An 18,883-nucleotide genomic window follows, 5' to 3' on the forward strand; every position below is an offset into this window, starting at 1 on the left:
TCCTCTGTATTCTTTAATAGGTTGCGATCCATAGGGATCGCGATGGTCCTCGTGGACCCCTCCAACCTTACCTCAAGTTGGGTGAAACCTTCTGCCATCATTTGAAGATCGCCAGCATCAATATCCGAGTCGGTCGCGTAGCCTTCCTCGGTAACGCCTTTGACCCTTTCAATGGTCGGAAAAGAAGCATCGCCAGCCGATTGTCGATGACCTATCTTGCTGCAAAGTGTCTGAACCCCCGGTGGCCGGTCTTCTGCATCCATCATCACGGGGGAAGGTGCATCAACGTCGGTGTTCTACCCTTTTTTCTCGAGAAATCGGGTTTTGACATTTTTGATGACTCCTTTTGAGAGGTTAGGGAAAAAGGAAATTGTTATAGTCGCCACCTAACAGATTAAGGTGCATTAGGGCACCTAGAGAAGATAACTCGTATTATACTAGTTTGCATCACCAGAGATCGGGTAAGGGCTCGAAATTACCTTGAGGGGAAGGTATTAGTCACCCCTCAAGGTCCACAAGGAGCTTGGGAAGTTTGATTTTCAAAGACTTTGAGTAAATACAAACACTTGATTCAAAGGTAAATGGGGGATCCTAAGTTTTTTAGCCTAAAGGATCACCCTGTGTAACATAAATAATACTTTGTAACTCCCTCGAGTCGGGGTGTTACTCATATTATTCAGCGGGCACAGACTATCATCTCCTGCTACCCGATTACTATCTTTAGGTTGTTATCTAAAGCGCTCTAATTGATTGTAGTTTGATTCTTATGCGTGCACTACTCGTCCCTTACCTATGGCCCTGGAGGTATTAGGACCTCTATTTGGGATAGCTCTAGACTAAGCCTAAGTTGCTCAAAATGTAAAAGACTAGGCGACAAACAAAACATATTAAGACTTGCAAATACAAAGCAAATAGGGGTTCATGTTAACCTCCGCACATAAATAGCAAATGTACGCAATTAATTGACAATCTTTATCAATCTCAAAATCCTATAGGTAGGATATTTATGCAAGAAATAGGCGAGCATTGTTATACAGAATCAGTTTCATTGTTAAGGCCTATTATTTTGCCTACTGATTTTATCTGGGCGTTTCATGTAGTGATGGATAGCAGTAAATCGCAGTTACAAATCCATAATTGTTATTAAGTCTTATAGGCACTTCTATAGGCACGATATCTAATGTTGAAATAGTTTCAACCCTACATGATTTCTAGATGCACACTGAGTTTAGCTTCATAGACATGTTTCATAGCCTTGTATTTCTCTTTAATCTTATAGGTAAGCTTTCTAATTACTGAACCGACTTAAATCCAATAGGCATGATCTCTAGGTTTGAAACTGATTTCAATCCTATAGGCATGATATCTATTACTGAATTGGTTTAAATTCTATAGGCGTGATATCTATTACTGAATTGATTTAAATCCTATATGCACGATATTTATCAAACAGCACAAGGGGAGAAATTGTACACATTACCAGCAGAATTGACATCACTATGAAAGTCCTATAGGTAGGGTTTCTAAACACATTGCAGAACTTAACAGTTTTGACAATTGAGTAGAATTAATAGAATAGATGAATCCTTATAGGCAAGATTTCTGCCCAGTTTAACAAAAGGAATAAGAAGCCCCCCTCCCTGATTTTACTAAATACCCTAGAATCTGTTTATTACAAAGTTATTAAAGACCATAATAACAAAGAATTACATAATAGTAATAAGATACACTATAGGGAGCCTTCATTAGGCCCAAATAAACCTGGGAACCGGGCCTTCAAACCAATCAACTTCGAGGCTCAATTCATAGGTACAACATAGCCCAAATACGAATGTCTCACCCATAACACATGTAGAACCAGGTTTCCAATGTGTCAAAGTTCCCAAGTGCCTCAAGGACCCAGGACAATGCTCATACCAAAACCACACACTCATAAATGTTTTAAAAGAGATTAGGAACCAGTTCCCAGTGCGTCAAAGTTCACAAGAGTCTCACATGGACCCTGAGCATTACTCACACTGGGGTGGTTGAGGATAGAACCTAAGGGACTAAGAGTAGAAGTTTTTAAAAGAGCAACAACATATAAAGAGAGATGGAGTTAAACAGTTTTGATTTCAGAAGAAAACAAAGTTTAAGACATGGAACTTGTAGGCAGAATTACACCCAGAAAACAAGCAAGGTTCATGCTCAAACACAAAATTCAAATGAGTTGAATCTGGTTAACAGTCTAGTTAAGCTATGTATTCAATGCTAGTATTTAGGATAGCCAAACAATCATAACACTAACATGAATTTTAGACATGTTAGAAAGCAAATTATCAAACATATAAACGACAGAACAAAAAGCCTAGTGACACTATAAGTTCAAAGGCTTAAGACTGATTGAGTACTTAACCTTCTAACATTGTCCTAAAGGTGCTCAAATTCAGAATAGGTTCAGAATATACAGGAGGCAGATTTTCTTAAGAGGATTCATATTATTCAAAACATTTAATCTAAATTAACATTGTTAACTATGGGATTAAAAGAAAAGTATGTAGATGGGCAGATTCATGTTTAGAGATGGATTTTAGACATGCTAGATTATAAACACAGATTAGGAACACATAAAAATGGTATGACAAAGGATAGTCACTCGCCAGTTAAGCGAGCAAAACCAGAATAATACCATGAAGTTGAGAGTCCAGAATGTTAGGCCATGGCTTTAAGCCGGCCAAGACCAGTAGTAAGCGAGAGAACAGAGAGAGTATAGAACCAGAAACTTTAAATTTTATTGAGAGTCTATAGAGTTCGAGTCTTGTCCAAAGAGGGAGAGGGGAAGGGTTTAAAGAGTATTCAATTAGGCAAACAAATAAGGGAAGAAATCAAACATACACAAATAAGGAAAGAAATTAAACCCAGAATCAATTGTATAGAGTTCAATAAGTTAACAGAGCATAATAGCGTGTAATCAGGCGAGTAACACTTAGAATAAGGAAAATATCATATGGAATCAATTAACAATCAGTTTCAAGGCAAAATAAAGCAAACAATAATAGAAGCATGGTAGATTGACTGAAAATAAGGAAAGTATAAGTACCATATGAGAAAGGAAAGAGTAAAAGTCTCAAACCCTAGTTTTAGGTAAAATATACAAAATCGGCAGTAATAACAAGCAAAGAGATGCATATAGGCATATAGACAGAGATTTTAACATAATAATTAAAGAGTCAAACAGATCTGGTTTGATTTTGCAAAATCAAAAATCCTTAATTTAAGGTAAGTAAAAATAGTCAGAAATAACCTAGAGATTAGGTAAGGGCTCGAAATAACCTGTCAAGACCCGAATTTTTCACCCTCAGGAGTCGTGATGACGCCTACTAGTGAAAGCTAGGCAAACCAACTATTTCGATTAATTTACCCATTTCATTTTTAATCTCATAGATTCATACCATAAAGAAACGAGAACATACACGGATGGAAAGAGGTCAAAGATTTGAACCAGATTTAGTTCGAATCTCTTAAGATCTGCTTGCCATTTTAGTCAAGCCATTAAGAAATACCAAAATCAGGTATCCAGTAAGGAGAAGGGGCCAAATAAGGTAAGGAATCATGGATTATTCCATTTTTGGGTTTAGAATCAGGGAGTTTCGCCTTGACGGCGCTAGGGTTTTGAGAGAAAGAATATGAGGGAGAGGGAGTGTATAGAGACAGCGAGTTGGGGTAAAATGATTAGGGTTTGGGCGGATGGGTATAATTAAAAGGGGTAAGGTGATATGAGTCGTTGATTTTCAGAGATCGGCGGCTGTGATTTAAAAAGAGAATTGGGTCGGAGTTTTAAACGGGTGTGAGTCTGGGTATTGGGTGTTTGATATGGGCTGGTGTATCAGGTTGGGGTAATTGGGTAGTGTAGGTAATTGGTCTAGGTCCGAAATTGGGATTTTAGGAGGCTATATTTTAAATATCCAATTTAACAAATAAATAATTTATCAAAAATAATTATTAAATAACAAAATATCACTTATGCATGAAAATGATTTAAAATAATTATGTAACATTATAGAAATATAAAAAATTATTTTTATGTAAATAATGTAATTATTCATCTATATGGGCTATTATTGCAAAAATATGCAAGTTTAGCCTAAGGATGCAAAATAAGTATATATAAAAATATTTAAAGCTTAATATAGATATAAATGATAAAAATTTAAATAATGAATCATTATAAAATTATTTGTGATACTATTAATAATTATTTATATAAAAATGCATAAATAAATTAATTAAAAACCTTTAAAATTATAGAAAATTATGAAAAATACTTGGTGATGCTCATGCACTACTTTGAAGGTATATACGTGTATTTGAGAGATATGAGGGAAAATTGGGTATCAACAGCTGCCCCTCTTTACCCGGTGTAGGCATATAATTTTTGACCCTCCCCAAGATTTTACACATATTAGCATTTAAATATTTAGTTTAGGTCTAATATAGTTATTTTAACTAGTTTTGACTCTTTTACTTTATTCTATCACAAAAAAATAAAAATTACAAAAATAGTTTCATTAATGTTTTGTAGTCATACTATTTTACTAGGATTTTTATTTTTATATAATCTTGAAAAAATACCAAAATAAGTCTCACAACATAATACTGTTTATTTTAATTAATTAAGATTAGTTTTATATTTTTATATTATAAATTGTATATAATTTTAGAAGGAAGAGTTAGTTTTGGGTTGGTTTATCCCATTTTAACGAATTTTCCTCTCCAAACCAACAGCCATAACTTCGAGCTTCACCCTCTCACCACCAAATCCTTCAGCACACACCACCTAACTCACCTTCCTCATCCGACACTTCCCCACCAGCCACCAAATCGCCGGAAATCCGGTAATTACCAACAATCCCACCTCCGACCTCACACCAGTGAGCCATCCCTCCAAACAACCACAACTAACCAGATTCACCACTGCAAAAGACCATTTTCGTCACCTTGAAAGCTTCAAAAATTGTCCTCACTCAAAGCACCTTATTCAAGATCTGGAAATACCATAAATCACCTCAAGTTTCAGCTCTAAAATCGGGAAAAAATCAGCCATGAAATAGTCATTGAGGTTTTGTGGCGAAAATACTATCCAAGGTTCCGGCGATTGTGTTTCAAAATTTCCCTAAAATGAAACTTCAGATTCATTGAGTTTTTCGGCACAGCTCGAGTATTGTTATTGGTTCGCGGTACCGGTTCGATTTCTGTTGCTGCTGTATTTCAGCTTCCTTTCAAGTTCAATCATTGGAATTCTTATTAAATTGTAATCGTCGGAGATTCAAATATATTGGGAAGCAATTCAGGCCTATTTTTCCTCCTCTTCTCTGTTATTTGCGATGATACTCCCATGTGTCGTGATTGAAATATGTTTCTGGCCTATTCTCTTAGTTATTTATTGATTTCGTACGTGTTCATCGAGTTTGTTATGTGAATTAGTTCTGATTTTGGATTTAGTTTCTACTGTGTCAGGTTAGATGGTTCTATATTGGGTTTTATTTGAAATACAACTGCTACAGGATACACATGACTCTTTTCTCTCTTTTGATTTTTTTCTCTTCGTACTCTGACCATGGCAGTCTGTGTTTGTTTCTAAAAATGTTCTATGGTACGAATTGACTATAACGTTAGAACCCTAACTGTTGTTTCTTATCTCTAAATGTTGGTTGATTTGTACTTAATTTTCAAGGGAAATTTTTTCTTTTGCTGGACTTCACGTTTAGTTAAACGCATTCCATGATTTTCGATGAACATAATTACCTGTGAGATGAGAGTAATTCGGTCCCTGTGATTCCCAGTGCCTGCACGAGTTTGATCTTAATCAAAGTGCAAATACAAACAGCATTTTTTTAAAACACATTATTTTGAATTAGAATAGCAAAGGAAAACTCTATGTGTGAAAACATAGATCTACATTCCACTAGTTTGAGTTCTATTCTATGCATATCACTGTGTTGGAGTGAATAATGGTTTAGTTTATAAGATCATTTTCCTTCATGTTTAAAATAATCATTTGCTAGAATTGTTTGAGTGTTCTTGACTGTTTGAATAGTGATACATCTATGGATTTGGGGTTTAAACAGAGGATTTAGAGTCTAAACATAATCAAAAGAAATTTACAAGAACTAACATTCATCTATTTATTTTGGTCTATTTTATTATTTCTACTCTTCTTCCCTAATCGCTAGGAGTATTTTAGGCCGTCAACACCCGGGCAGGCGAACTTTAGGCGCATTTTGAATTTATTATCATGATTATGTATACGTTCGCATGACATAATTACGATCTTGAAAACAAAATCGGAGTATGTGTTAGTGCAAATTCGGCTAAAACTTTCTTAATAATAATCAAGCGTTATTAATTGTGGACACGTTCGCGTGATATGATTTTTGACGCGCCAAACAAATGGGTATACGTGAGCGTGACCTGTTTCAAGATAATTTCTTAATTAAAAGGGCAAATGCACTTAGGTTCTAAAATGAGTAATTAGACAATCTGATTAAGCTAAGTATGATTAAAGCGACCATGCTAAAATCACGGAACTCGGGAATGCCTAACACCTTCTCCCGGATTAACAAAATTCCTTACGTGGATTTCTGTGTTCGCAGACCATAAATAAGAGTCAACGGGATTTTAAATCGGTGACTTGGGACACCATAAATTATTCCAAGTGGCGACTCTGAATTTAATATAAATAAATCTCGTTTCGATTGTCACTTAAATTGGAAAAACTCTCTTATGCCCCTTTGCGAGGTAGTAAAAAGGAGGTGTGACAGCTCTGGCAACTCTGTTGGGGAAAAGAACCCAGAACTTCTGGTTCAGGGTTCAAGAATTCGAGCTTGTTTTTATGAGCTTTATTTATTGTTCGTATTATCATATTTGTGGACCTAATGTGCTAAATGTTATTTATTTACCGGTTTCATATTACTTGAACTATATTAAATTGTCACCCTACGCCTCCCTTCTGAGTCTTCAAAAAAAATAGTGCACACGTTTGCGTGGTCCACTTTTTATGTTAGAAGTTATACCAAATAGAACGAGGTTAGGCCAGCAACAAGGTCGGGTAGACTTTCGTGCTCCCGGTACGTTGCCCCCTCTTCGGCTCGAGTTGTCCGCTCGGGTAAGCTAGGTCAAGAACACAACCCCAGGTTTAAACTTAGAATAACATAACCTCGTGCTGAATCCCTAGTAGGAACTTTTTTTTGCATCACGCGCATTTGACTTAGGGGACTCAATACAGGGGTTGGGTCCGTCTATGACAAGTGTACCCAAAAAATAAAAGACCAACCTGATGCATCCTATGTGCTACATGTTGCATGTCTTCAAGGGTAAAAGAGTCATTTGGAGGACCAATGATGGTTGAGGGTAAATGAGAAAAAAAGAGGGTGAAGTATAAAATATAAGGCAAGTAGGGCCCAGTTATGTTTTTCTTTCACTTTTCACATTTTTTAAAAGAAAAAGACAAAAAAAAAACAAATCCAAATTTTTTTTTACACTTTCCCATCATTTTTCAAAAAAAAAAAATCAATAAAAGAGGAAAAAGAAAATCCAAAAAAAGTTTACATGTTTCATCATTTTTCAAAATAAAAAAAAGAAAAATATATTTTCTCTAAGTTAGTTATATTTTTAAAATTTTCACCTATGTCCAATCTTTTCGAACTACGCACACCTAATTCTCGTCTTTCGGGGCGGGATACGTAGGCAGCCCACGTAAGGTCCAGTCTTCCTAGTGAGTCTTAGGTTCTTGGCTTCGCGGGGTCTTAGCTAAATCTTGTATTTTTATCCACTCTTATCCACATAGGTTAGTTTTAGAAAAATAGTCACAATCATGTCTTGCATATGTCTAATAGGAAGGGTTATTGTCTCACATAGCGTTCTAGGTCTTTAACTTTATTTAATATTAATTTTCTCATACAGGTGTAGGTCTACTTACCAGAGCTTGAGCATGATAGACGCCCAAGGACCCTCTTAATCAGGACCGTTGCATTCAGGAGTTTCTTAAAGAGATTTTTTTTATGTTTTGAGTCTGTTTTTCTTTTTATGTCGACTTTTACCTTCTAGTTTTGTGCAGTAATGTCAAGTCTTTTGATATTGTACTTCCTATTTTGTATTTAAAAAGTATGTTATACATAAAAAATCCAAAAAAAAAGAGATTTTACTTTTTATATTTCCATTAGAAGTTTCCTTTAGAATACTAATTTAAAAAAAGAATCTTTTGAGGTGGTTTTCCTAAGGAATTAATTTCTAAAACTCAAAAAAAATTGCTTTTATATTTTCTTTAGGATATTAGAACTAAAAATTCAAAAAAAGAAGAGAATTTTCTTTTAATACCTCTTTAAAAATTTTCTTTAAGATATTAATTCCAAAAATTCAAAAAGATTTTTTTTGAGTTTCTTCTTCGGAAAATATAAATATATATATATTCTTTTTATTTTCACTAGAACTTTAGGACATTGTATGTAGAAGGAAAAAAACATACTTTATCTTTTGTTTATCTTTAGAGTTTCTCTCTTAGGTAATCAAAAATTGAAATTCAAAAAGATTTTTTATCTTTTTCATTTCTTGTTTCGAAATCTTTCTTCAGGATATCAAGTGAAAATTCAAAATATTTTTCTTTGATTCATTCTTTAGATTTCCTTTCTAAAAAAATCAAAAAATATTTTTTCTCGATATATATATATATATATATGTGTGTGTGTGTGTGTGTGTGTGTGTGTGTGTGTGTGTGTGTGTGTGTGTGTTCGTTTAAGACTGAGTTTAGAATAGATTATAGAACATTAAGTCTAAAAAAAGAGATTTCCTTCTTTTTTGCTCATCAAAGTAGTCATTAAGGGGAAAAAAGGGGAAAAAAAGAAAAAAGAAAAAAAGAACATTAGTTTGTTTCCTTTATTCCCGATCTTCCCAAACTACGCAAAGATCTGATTCATGCGGCATCATGATACGTAGGCAACCTACATAGGGTTCGATCGAATCATTTTTTTATTTAATAAAAAAAGAAAAACAAAAGAAAAAGAAAAGAATGAAGTCGTGGGACGTGAGAAATGAGAGGAGAGAAATGAGCGATAATCAGAAAGAAAAGTGAGGGAAGGAAATGAGCAAGCCATGAAGTGCTAGAAAGGAAAAGAAAGAGAAGATTGAAATAACAAAATTGGGATGATGCCATATGACCTTCATACCCTCGAAGTCATTTTTGAACCATTAATTGTTGCTAAGTGCATTGCGTGCAATGTGATATTTTTTGCGGTTAAATGCCCTAATGCTAACATGATGACTTCATTTTGTTCCTCTTTGTTGTCTTCATTATAGTAGAATGGTGGTTGGTTTGTGGTTCTTAAACTGGTAACTCTTCTATACAACACAAGGTCAAAGAGCAAGGTAGCCATGGCTAGCAAAGACTTGGACACAAGAGTTGTTGACCCGTCGAGGGAGTTTGTGGAGTCGGAGTCTGAATTAAAAGAGGAGGTCCAAAGGTTGAAACAACAGATGGCAGAAATGTATCAGTCTTGGATCAGGGGGCATCCACCACCTTCATTCCCCACTAACTACACTAAAAACCCTGCAACTATCCCACTACTATCACAAGCCCAGGTTCCTACTGTTGTTGATATCTCCCCACAACCTTTTCACACTCCACCCCTCAAAAGCACATCATATCCCGCTCTTTTGACCACTCATGTTTTTGTAGCTCATCCACCAACTACCTTTCCCCGATCCTCTAGCGAGACTGTGTTCAAAATCCCCGATGCCCAACAATGTGCTCCAGAACCAACTTTCAAGGTCTCTGATCCATACTCTTACGCTCCTCATTTTGAGCCTCCCGGTGAAACTAAAAAGCCTGCTAAGATGGTGGAGCAAGATGAGATATCCAGGAAGGTGAAAATCTTATAGCAGTCTTTAAGAAACATGCAAGGGATAGAGAGCCAGGTGAGCGTGCCTTGCAAAGACTTGTGCTTGTTTCTTGACATCCAACTACCTACTGGGTTTAAGACGCCAAAGTTTGATTTGTATGATGGGCGTGGAGATCCAGTAGCTCATCTGAAGGGTTATTGTAGTGAAATGAGAAGTGTTTGCAGGAAAGATGAATTTTTGATGGCATATTTCAGTGCGAGTTTGAGCGGGGAAGCCTTGGAGTGGTATACTCGTCAAGATGTCAGTAAATGGCATGCATGGGGTGACATGAATCAAGATTTTGTTCGGCACCATCAGTACAATGTATGCATTATCCCAGACCGCTCCTCCCTATCTCAGATGGAAAAGAAACCCGAGGGAAGTTTTGGGGAGTTTTGGCTCAGAGGGAATGAACAAGTTGCTCGGGTCAATCCTTTAATTAATAGAAAAGATGTCGCTGAGCCCCGCCAATGACGGGATACAGTGAGCATTCCTGCTAAACGCTTTCAGCCTCAATACCGACCCCATGAATATCCTCATACTCCAGATAATCCTCACCAATACTACTTTCCTCCATAAAATCCCCAAGGTCATACCTCACCTTCCCAGTGCACCGCCATATGCTCCACACCCATAAGACTCGTGATGGCCTGCACTATTTCCGCAAATATCTTACCCGCCTCCTCAAGCATATCAACCACCTACCCGCAAAAGGTTCCAACCGAGGCCAGAGTACAAAATGAAAAGGCAACAGGAAAAAGAAAAGACTTTCACTCCTATTGGTGAATCATATGCCAGTCTGTTCTAAAGGTTGAGGCAATTGGACATGTTGAAGTCGATTCAGATAAAAATGTCGAACCCTCTTCCAAAGAATTTTGATTATTCTCAAAGGTGCACATATTGCTCTAATGCCCCGGGTCACAGCATAGAAAAGTGTTGGCATCTAAAAAGAGCAGTTTAGAAGCTTATTGAGGCAGGTGACATTGTCGTGCAAAATCCAGATGCAATAGACACTAGCCAAAGTTCATCGCCTGTTCATAATGAGACGCATATGGTGGGTATGATTTTTGTGGAAAAGGACTATGAGAACTCTTCTGAGACCCTCGGAGGGGCACTTGTCGCAAATCTTTTAGCGCTATCACTCTCGGTTCCAGAAGTTGATCTTAAGAACGAGCCGGCAAAAGGGACCCAAAAGCAATTTGCTAAGGTCAATGTGATGGAGACTTGTGAAGGTCCTAGTATTGTTGATGCGGAATTCAGTGGCTAAGATGTTGAGCCTGATGATTGGAAAGATGCTCCTTTCTTGGCTAGCCAGGGAGGAGTCTTGGTGGTTTATTTTGTTGTCATTTTTGTTGTCCGGTTTATATCAGGGTTGTAATTCGGACATTGTCTTGTGACTCAAACCCTTCTATCCTTTTATTGTGCCTAGTTCCTTTAGTCGTAGTAACTCATTTAGTGTTATCTAGGTTTGTTCCAGGGTTGTGACCAAAGTTTATTTTGCTTGTTTTGTTGTTCAAAACCTTTCACCGCCTGTCTAATGCAATTTTCTGTTTTCTGTTATTTTTAGTCATTTTGTTTAGTTCTCTTTTCTTTTATAGTTCTTTTCATGTTGTCTCTAGTGACATGACATGCACGCATAATTCTAGGTCTGGTCTTAAAAGTTAGTTTAATCATGAAGCAATGAAATAATTTTGAAGATGATAGGGACATTTAAGGGAAATAAGTAAAGGCGTTTTGAGATCATTTAATGCCTGAATGGTGTGAAACTGGGGCAGATAATTTGGGAAGTTGAAAGGATGACAAGAATTTGTTACAAGAGAGTGCATCCCGGACAATGTGAAGCGAGCAACTTTGAGTTCAAGTGCATCTCAAGTTACAAGATAAAGTAAAGAAAGTTTTCTCCGAATTGATGGAGGATATCCATTGTGAAGAAGGAATCACCCTACGAGGGTTTTGTACTTGAAAAGGCACTAAAAAGGTGGAAGGCATATCAGTGATACCAATGTTGATGCTGCAAAAGAAATGCTATACATTTTTCATTTTCAAGTTGCATGTGTTATACTTGGTATTCTTAGAGATTGGGAGACCCTCTTTCAGCTATCCAAACACTTCATACCCTTTGGTACCCCTTTTGAGCCTGTACTGATTTCTTTGACCTCTCCTCTTTTGGAATTAAGTTAGAGTCATACAAAAAAATTGTCCCCATAGGTTTATTTTAGAAAGTTCATTCCAAAAGGAAAATTAAAAAGAAATAGAAAAAACAGAGATAAAGAAAAAAAGAAGGGAAAAAGAAAAAAACAAAAACAAAAACAAACAAAAAAGAAAAAAAGAAAAAAGAAAATAGTAACAAAAGTAGTCTTGTGAACTATGTTTGACCTGATTCTTGTCACCACAAAATACGTAGGCAGCCTTACGGTTCGGTCATACCTAATAAAATATTTCATAATCCCACGAAGTCGAGAGTGGGGCAGTCTTTCTTAGAAATTCCATCTCAAAAAGAAAAAGAAAAAAAAAATCAAATTCCCTTGTTTCAGAATTGGGGCAAAGTTTTTAAAATGGATTCCAAAAGTTGTAAATAAATTAACCCTATTATCTTAGTTGTTTTGAGCCTTTGTGATATCCTTTCTTTCTAACCTTGTCCAAAAGCCATATTACAATCCAAAAAAGACCTCCCAAATAATCTTTGAGAGTGTCGAGCTAGACATGCCAGGAGCATATGATGTTTTTACTTTGGTCAATGCCTTATCATCTACAGAATCAGAGGAAATAAAAAGAAAAAAGAACAAAATAAGAGAGTCTTATTAGTGAAAACCTTCACAGTCACCATAGGCCGACGGTAAGTTGAGAGAGAGAACAAAATGAGAGAGGCTTGATGGTGAAAACTCTTCGGGCACTACAAGTCGAATAAGGGCCGTGAATCAGATGGGATAATCGGAACATTGAAGCCCAGTTTCATGGCAAAGAGGTACAACAAGAATTGAGCATTAGATTTGCTTGACAGATTAGGCCACTTAATCCAAAGATGCATGTCATGGTCATTAGAATTGGTATCCACATCTGATAAGTTTCTGCTTTGTAATTTCTTGTTAGGTATCATCTCTTTCCATTGCTCCTTACTTTGTTCCTTTTGTTTTGTTTACTTCCTCTTCTTGAGTCTGTTTGGTCAAAACAAGCGAGAAATAACTTCAAAATTTGCTATCAGCCTTCCAATTGCACAAAGCGGAGTCTGTCTAGTACATTAAAGTGGCTTAAGTCAGGAAAGAGCAGTATGCGCACTAAGTCGGTAACAATCAACGTGCTTTGGGATTCATGTGAAATACAAAGGTTCGGTAAATGTCAATTCATGAGCAAAATGCAACGGATAGAGGGCATTGAGTTTGAATGAATCAGAGGTATTTTCTGCGATAAGGGTGACAGAGAAAGTGGTTAGTCAATAAGCAAGAAATGTCTTTCAAGGTGAAATCAAAGTTATCATGGAAAGTGAGGAGCAATCGCCCTCAAAGTCAAGGCCACAAATCAACCACCGTGTTTAAACTCACAAGTTTTCTTTATGTCTAAAACAGGGATGGAAGCTATGTTCATATCAAAGTTTGGAAGCTTGAAATTTTCAGGTGTAATGCCCCAATTCTGCTTATGCAAAGGCTATTGGGAAGATCACACATCACCCCTAGGAGAAACACTTCCTAGTCTGGGTCTTTCAAGTTATATTTCGTTTTAGGAGACGCACTTCCTAAATTGAGATTTTACCACTAGGAGACGCACTTCCTATTTGGTTCATTTAAGTTCATTCCTTGGAGACGCACTTCCTAGTTTGGAGTCATTGAAGTTTCATCCCTAGGAGATGCACTTCCTAGTCTGGGTCTTTCAAGTTATATTTTGTTTTACGAGATGCACTTCCTAAATTGAGATTTTGCCCCTAGGAGACGCACTTCATAGTTGTGTCATTTGAGTTCATTCATAGGAGACGCACTTCCAATTTAGAGTCATTGAAGTTTCACCCATAGGAGATGCACTTCCCAATCTGGGTCTTTCAAGTTATATTTTGTTTTAGGAGATGCACTTCCTAAATTGAGATTTTACCCCTAGGAGACGCACTTCCTAGTTTGGGTCATTTAAGTTCATTCCTAGGAGACGCACTTCCTAATTTGAGTCATTGAAGTTCCACCCCTAGGAGCCGCACTTCCTAGTCTGGGTCTTTCAAGTTATATTTTGTTTTAGGAGACGCACTTCCTAGTTTTGGGTTATTTAAGTTCATTCCTAGAAGACGCACTTCCTAGTTTGAGTCCTTCACCTTTAGGAGACGCATTTCCTAGTCTGGGTTTTTTCAGGACATACTTTTTAGAGACGCACTTCCTAAATTGAGATTTCACCCCTACGAGACGCACGTCCTAGTTTGGGTCATTTAAGTTCATTCCTAGGAGACGCACTTCCTAGTGTGAATCATTGAATTTTCACCCATAGGATACGCACTTCCTAAATTGAGATTTTACCCCTAGGAGACGCATTTCCTAGTTTGGTTCATTCAAGTTTCACCCGTAGGAGATGCACTTCTTAATTTGGGTCATTTAGATTTTATTTTTAGTAGATGCATTTGATAGCCAAATTTTCTTGGTTTTACTCACAGTAGATGCACATCCTAGTCGAGTCTTTAGTTTACTTTCATCATTGCATCAATAGCACAAGTGGTTTACAGTTTTGCTAACAACTCACAAATCTTCCTAGTGCAAACTGGGGCAGAAAATTTTGTTTGTTTTGTTGTTTTGATTGCAGGCACCCACCTGGAGAACGAGGTAATTCGCTTCGGAATTATTTCAAGTTTCAAGTCAGTAGCAGGCGCCCACCTGGAGAACAAGGGAAGTCATTTAAGAATTCAATTCAAGTTAGAAGTACCAGAAGCTCGCGGCAAGAATACGAGTCAACAGTCCGAGATGATCAACAGAAGTAATCCCAATTTAGAATAAAAAAAGAAAAAGAAAAAAAAAAGAAAAAGAAAAAAGAAAAGGGAAGTGAATCCAAAATGCAAAAGCTGAGACAAGATGTGGATTGCTCAAGACATGACTGAAGTCACAGGTATGGTGTGTCCGGTTTTGATCCGAAGAAGCCGTGGAAGAATGAATCAGCACCTGCAGCTAGCAAGCATCAAGGTTCAAATCAAAAGTCTACCTGAAGAACCATTTAAAACTCAAGATCAAGTTTCAGTAGACTTATAGATAGGAATCTTGTAGCTCATAGTTGACAGACTTAGTTAGTCTTTTTCATTTTTTGATTTTGATGTAATAACATGACCGCAGACCGGAATCTCAACGAAACAGTATCTCAGTCGGCTCTCCACCTCGGTATACTCCATCAATGTTCCTACTTTTGAACTACACGTGGCATGATTCCCTTATAGCCAAAGATATGTAGGCAGCTCAGATACCAGAGCTCGGTCACATTCTCCTTTCTCTTAGTTTTTGGTCTCCCTAAATAAGGGTCGGGTTAAAAAACTTGTCTAGTCGTTCTTTGTCTGAAACTACTTCGTGTTTCCAATCAAAGAGGGGCAACTGTAGACATGTAATTTTTACCCTCCCCAAAGATTTTATACATTTTAGCATTTAAATATTTAGTCTAAGTCTAATATAGTTATTTCAACTAGCTTTGATTCTTTTACTTTATTCTATCACAAAAAAATAAAAATTACAAAAATAGTTTCATTAATGTTTTGTAGTCATACTATTTTACTAGGATTTTTATTTTTATATAATCTTGAAAAAATACCAAAATAGTCTCACAATATAATACTGTTTATTTTAATTAATTAAGATTAGTTTTATATTATTATATTATAAATTGTATATAATTTTAGAAGAAAGAGTTAGTTTTGGGTTGGTTTATCCTATTTTAACGAATTTTATAGTCCATTTTAGTCTTGGACCCAATTTTAACGCCCAAACAAGACAGGCACAATACCCATTAAACCCAATACCCTAAAAACCCCAACTTCTTCACCTTTAATACATATTTTTAGACACAACCTAGGGGGAGACCCTTGACATCCGCCATTAAAAAACTAAGGACCCCCCCCCCCCCCCCCGACTATTTTTTTCTTCAGAGAACCCCATAGAACAGACCTAAGCAAGGATAACCTCAAGAGACCCCTCCATCTCCTCTCCAAACCAACAACCATAGCTTCGAGCTTCACCCTCTTCACCACCAAATCCTTCAGCACACACCACCTAACTTACCTTCCTCATCCGCCACTTCCCCACCAGCCACCAAATCGCTGGAAATCTGGCATTCACCAACAGTCCCACCTCCGTCTCATACCAGCGAGCCGTCCCTCCAAATAACCACAACGAACCAGATTCACCACTGCAAAAGACCATTTTCGTCACTTTGAAAGCTTCCAAAATCGTCCTCACTCAAAGCACTTTGTTCGAGATATGGAAGTACCATAAATCACCTCAAGCTTCAGCTCTAAAATCGGGCAAAAATCAGCCATGAAATAGTCATTGAGGTTTTGTGGCGAAAATATTGTCCGAGGTTCCGGCGATTGTGTTTCAAAATTGCCCTAAAATGAAACTTCAGATTCATTGAGTTTTCCGGCGTCGTTCGAGTATTGTTGCTAGTTCGCGGTACCGGTTCGATTTCTTTTGCTGTTGTAGTTTAGCTTCCTTTCAAGTTCAATCGTTGGAATTCTTATTAAATTGTAATCGTTGGAGATTCAAATATATTGGAAGCAATTCAGGTCTATCTTTCCTCATCTTCTCTGTTATTTATGATGATACTCTCATGTGTCGTAATTGAAATATGTTGCTGGCCTATTCTCTTAGTTATTTGTTGATTTCATACGTGTTCATCAAGTTCCTTATGTGAATCAGTTCTGATTTTGGATTTAGTTTCTACTGTGTCAAGATAGAAGATTCTATATTGGGTTTTATTTGAAATACAACTATTGCAGGATACACATGACTCTTTTCTCTTCGTACTCTGACCATGGAAGTCTGTGTCTGTTTCTAGAAGTGTTCTATGGTACAAGTTGATTATAACGTTAGAACTCCTAACTGTTGCTTCTTATCTCTAAATTTTGGTTGATTTGTACTCTAACTTTTCAAGGGAAATTTTTCTTTTACTGGACTTCACGTTTAGTTAAACGCATTCCATGATTTTCAGTGAACATAATAACCTATGAGATGAGAGTAATTCGGTCCCTGTGATTCCTAGTGCCCGCACGAGTTTGATCTTAATCAAAGTGCAAATACAAACAGCATTTTTTTTAAAACACATTATTTTGAATTGGAATAGCAAAGGGAAACTTTGTGTGTGAAAACATAGGTCTGCATTCCACTAGTTTGAGTTCTATTCTATGCATATCACTGTGTTGGAGTGAATAAAGGTTTAGTTTATAAGATCATTTTCCTTCATGTTTAAAAATAATCATTTGCTAGAATTGTTTGAGTGTTATTGACTGCTTGAATAGTGATACATCCACGGATTTGGGGTTTAAACAGAGGATTGGGGTCTAAACAGAATCAAAAGAAATTTACAAGAACTGACATTAATCTATTTATTTTGGTCTATTTTATAATTTCTACTCTTCTTCTCTAATCGCTAGGAGCATGTTTAAGCCGTCAACACCCGGGCATGCGAACCTTTAGGCGCGTTTTGAATTTATTATCGTGATTATATACACGTTCGCGTGACATAATTATGATCTTGAAAATAAAATAGGAGTATGCGTTTGCGCAACTTCGGCTAAAACTTTCTTAATAATAATCAAGCATTATTAATTGTGGATACGTTTGCGTGACATGATTTTTGACGCGCCAAACAAATGGGTACATGTGCATATTACCTGTTTAAAGATAATTTCTTAATTAAAAGGGCAAATGCACATAGGTTCTAAAATGAGTAATTAGACAATTTGATTAAGCCAAGTATGATCAAAGCGACCGTGCTAAAATCACGAAACTCGGGAATGCCTAACACATACTCCCGGGTTAACAGAATTTCTTACCCGAATTTTTGTGTTCGCAGACCATAAATAAGAGTCAACCTTCCTCGATTCGGGATTTTAAACTAGTGACTTAGAACACCTTAAATTATCTCAAGTGGCGACTCTGAATTTAATATAAATAAATATTGTTTCGATTGTCACTTAAATTGGAAAAAACTCCCTATGCCCCTTTGCGGGGTAGTAAAAAAGAGGTGTAACACCCAGGAAGGATGAAAGAGTTGTTGGGTAAAGAAATGATGACCGATTTTGACCGAATAGGGTGTTTTGAAAAATGTAGGCCGTACTCTGGTCTCTGAGCTTCCTACATATCCCTAGTTTTACAGGAATCAGGTCGTGGTAGTTCTGGACCCAACAATGAATGAAACTGATGGAATTGTTATAGGAATAGTCATATGTTTCGGAAAGGTTCTTTTGGGAAGGATAGTGTCGGATGGATTTATGCGGAGTTGTGAATGTGGATCTGAAACGTAACGGATGTATCACAAGGTAGATATTCGAACAGTCATGGATTAAAGGTAAGTAATTGATGGGAGTCGGTTACGTTTGAAATAGTTGCAGGGTGTGAATGGTATGAGTGGAAACTGGAGCGAAGGTTGCTCCTATTTAATGAACGGTTCACTTCTGAATTACCTACAAAACTTAAAACATAACGTGTGCAAATATATATGGATTATTGAGAGAATTTAAACATGATGCAAATTCTCTTTGAACCATGAAGGTTGTATTTGGACGGTAAGGATGATGTCCTTAGACCATGACGTTCCGGGCCATGAATCACGAGATAAGGGATTTGTAGTCCGTGAAATAATGTTCTCGGGCTATGAGAATGGTGCCTCCGAACCATGACACCTTTGAATGATGATGTGTGATATTTGAGAGATTCTCCGGCCATGACATGGTGTCTTCAGGCTATGAGGATGATGCCTTCGAACTATGACGCCTTCGGACAGAAACATGGTAATACATATGAGCAAA

Source organism: Nicotiana tabacum, chromosome 3 (genome assembly GCF_000715075.1).
Source record: "Nicotiana tabacum cultivar K326 chromosome 3, ASM71507v2, whole genome shotgun sequence".
NCBI classification, from domain to species: domain Eukaryota; kingdom Viridiplantae; phylum Streptophyta; class Magnoliopsida; order Solanales; family Solanaceae; genus Nicotiana; species Nicotiana tabacum.